Here is a 3,704-nt window from a genome sequence, read left to right on the forward strand (position 1 = left end):
AGCTCCACCCAGGGGTGGCCCTAAAAGTTAGTGGTGAGAGTATCTCCCTAATGGGCAAAAGTTCAGGTGGTGCCTTTGGTCATTCACTTTGTGTGGAAAGAGAGGTGGAGTGAAAAAAAGTGTTTTATTGATTCCTTCATTGATAGTGGTAAATAGCTTGTCTGGTTGGTCTAAAGCCTAGAAGAAGAATATCTAGAAGATCAAAATCAAGGTGATCAAGAGAAGAGTTACATGGACTGATTAATGAGACTGAGCACAAAATGCAGATACTTTTTATCATATGTTGAAGCCCACAAGAAGGTATTCACATAGAAGAGACACTAAACAACCAAGTAGACAGAATGACTCCACTAGCTGACATCAGTTATTGGCCACTCCAGTAACGACACAATAAACATATCGTGGCAGGTGGAAAAGCTATGTATGAACTTTAATTCACATGCTTCACATGATCTAGCTATTATCTTTGTTAAATGTCCAACCTGCCAACAACAGACTCAACATGACATGCATGTCACTCCCTGGACACCATCTCTTACCCTGGAAAGGGCAGCAACTCATTTTAACTAGAATGAACACATATTCCAACTATGGGGTAATCTATTCTGCCCACACAGCTTCAGAGAGCACCACTCTCAGAGGGCTGAAATAGTATTTGACCCACCAACATAGCATTCATTAGATGAAAGGAGTCCCTACAGGCATATAGCAGGACACATGACTGTGAGATTCACTGGTTCTTTAACACATTATACTTCTCATAAACTGCCAGCCTAATTTGGAAATGGAAGGCATTTTGAAGGTATAGCTGAGGTTCCAGCTTGGAGAGGACATCCTGAAAGAATAGACTGCCATCTTTCAGGACACAGTGTCCACCCCAAATTAAGAATAATATGGCATTATGTTTTCAATAGGTAGAATATGTGAGTCTAGGAACCAAGACATGGAGAAAGGAATGGCTCCACTTACTATCATTCCCATTGACCAGTTTAAGGACTTCATGCTTTTTCACACTCTGATTTTAGGTTGTTCAGGTCTAGAGAATTCTTTTTCCAGAATCAGTAAGCTCCCATCAAGGGAAGTAGCTTGAACTCCATTAAACTTTAAATTACTGCTGCACCTGGTCACTTTAGACTCCTGTACCAAAAGAACTGTAGTCAAAGAAGAGAGTCAACATACTGTCAGGGACAATTATCTTGATTATAAAGAGGAGCTGAAGCTGCAGTTATACAATGAGACAAGGAAGAATAATACATTTGAGACCCAGTTGGTCCACTGGGGCATTGCTTGGTACTCCTCTATACAATTTTGCCATTAAATTACGGATGAAGAATGCAGCCAAAGTAAAAAAAGGGCAGGGTGGCCAGAGGATCACATCTCAGAGAAGGTGGTCTGAGTCACCCTTCCAGGTAGGTCACCTATATTGGCCAAAGTGCTAAGTGAGGGGAATTCAGAATAGATTGTAGAGGAGGGAGATGTTAAGTATAGTTATAGTGTCAAGAATAGCTAAGCTGAAGGGCTGATGATATCATTCCATTAAACTTCCTTTTGTAAGTTTCCCCAAGATAAGAGACAAACCAAAATCTTGGCACGAACTGTTACTATATGGGGAGAACTTATTAGAGGTCAAAGAACCCAATATCTCAAGAGGTGAACTGTATGTTGACCTACCTAAATCTCCCCCTCAGTACTGGAGCACTCATTCCTATATCTGCCAGGAGCATTATCTGCTGGTGGGCTACAGATTCATCTCTCCCTAGGAATTATCATCTGCTAAAGAAGTGCCTCAACCCTATATATTCTTCTGTAGGGGCAGCCCACCTCCAATGACTGGTCAATGTAAGGACACAAAAACCTATCTCTATTCCTTCAATTTCTGACAATTCTAAAGCTCCTTTCTGATGGGGGCTCTTGCCAAGAGCACTTTCCAATAAACTTCTTGCTTGTAAGTCTCCATCTAAGGTTCTGTTTTTCATGGAAAACAATGTAAGACAGATGAGTTCTGTTGAGAGGACTGTAGGACACCCAAATGGAGATCTTTAATAGGAGTTTAGATACTGCATAATGAAACTCCAAGAAGATGTTGAACTGAAGAAATAAATTTGGAAGTTGACTGCATAGACGTGATCTTGGAAACTATGAAATTAAGCAAGATTACTCAGCGAGAGTGCACAGAGTGGTAACAGTAGTGGACTGAGAATGGAATCTGAGGAAAACTCTAGAAAGGAGGAAAAGAGATAAAAAGAACTGAGAGAGTCCCAGGAAGAAAAAGGCTGAGACATGAGGCAATCTGAAGGTCACTGATGACCTTAGCAAGAGCCACTGTAGTAGAATTGTGAATCTATAAACAAAAGTAGTGAGTAAAGACTACTCTCCGGAAAGCCTTCTCTCCCCTGTGCACAATGGCAACTCTTAAGGAAAAACTGATTGCACCGGTTGCAGAAAAGGCAGTAATCCCAGACAATAAGATTACTGTCTTGGGTTTTGGACAAGTTGGCATGGCGTGTGCCATCAGCATTCTGGGAAAGTCTCTGGCTGATGAGCTTGCTCTTGTGGGTGTTTTGGAAGATAAACTCAAAGGAGAAATGATGGATCTGCAGCATGGGAGCTTATTTCTTCAGACACCTAAAATTGTGGCCAATAAAGATTACTCTGTGACCACCAACTCTAAGATTGTGGTGGTAACTGCAGGAGGAGGAGAGTCGTCTCAACCTGGTGCAGAGGAATGTTAATGTCTTCAAATTCATTATTCATCATCATCAAGTACAGTCCTGATTGCATCATAATTGTGGTTTCTAACCCAGTGGATATTCTCACGTATCTTTTACCCAAGTGGATTACCCAAGCACCGTGTGATTGGAAGTGGATGTAATCTGGATTCTGCTAGATTTCGCTATCTTATGTCTGAAAAACTTGGCATTCATTCCAGCAGCTGCCATGGATGGATTTTGGGAGAACATGGTGACTCAGTGTGGCCATGTGGAGTGGTGTGAATGTGGCCAGCGTTTCTCTGCAGGAACTGAATCCAGAAATGGGGACGGACAATGACAGTGAGAACTGGAAGGAAGTGCACAAGATGGTGGTTGAGAGTGCCTATAAAGTCATCAAGCTAAAAGGATACACCAACTGGGCTATTGGATTAAGTGTGGCTGATCTCATTGAATCCATGTTGAAAAATCTATCCAGGATTCATCCAGTGTTAACAATGGTGAAGGGGATGTATGGCATTGAGAATGAAGTCTTCCTGAGCCTTCCATGTATCTTGAATGCTCGGGGGTTAACCAGTGTTATCAACCAGAAACTGAAGGATGATGAGGTTGCTCAACTCAAGAAGAGTACAGATACCCTGTGGAACATCCAGGAGGACCTCAAAGACCTGTGACTTCAGGCTCCCAGGCTGTAGAGATTCAGAAACTACAGTGTGATTAACCATGAGCCTTTAGTTCCTACCCATGTATATGGGTCACAGTTTGCTTCTCTCTTCCTAAATATGTGAATCTGGGCTCACAGAATCAAAACTCATGCTGGGGTTAATGCTTGCAGAATGAGTCCTTGAACAAATAAAATTAACTATCGTAGTGTGGGGGAAAAAAAAGTAGTGAGTCAAGGAATAAATGGAAAGTTAGGAGGTGGTGAGCTGAGTACAGACCAATGGTCAGAGATCCAAATCCTCAATTAGGCCAGATTGGGTGGGGGTTAAATGG

The 3,704-nt window shown here is 42.0% G+C and overlaps 1 pseudogene; it reads left to right on the plus strand.

Moving 5' to 3' along the window:
• The first annotated feature begins 2,402 nt into the window (after nt 1-2,402).
• Nucleotides 2,403-3,382, plus strand: LOC118624145 (annotated as a pseudogene).
• The last annotated feature ends 322 nt before the right edge of the window (nt 3,383-3,704 follow it).

The sequence above is a fragment of the Molossus molossus genome, unplaced genomic scaffold (genome assembly GCF_014108415.1).
Source record: "Molossus molossus isolate mMolMol1 unplaced genomic scaffold, mMolMol1.p scaffold_m16_p_10, whole genome shotgun sequence".
Classification (NCBI taxonomy): Eukaryota; Metazoa; Chordata; class Mammalia; order Chiroptera; family Molossidae; genus Molossus; species Molossus molossus.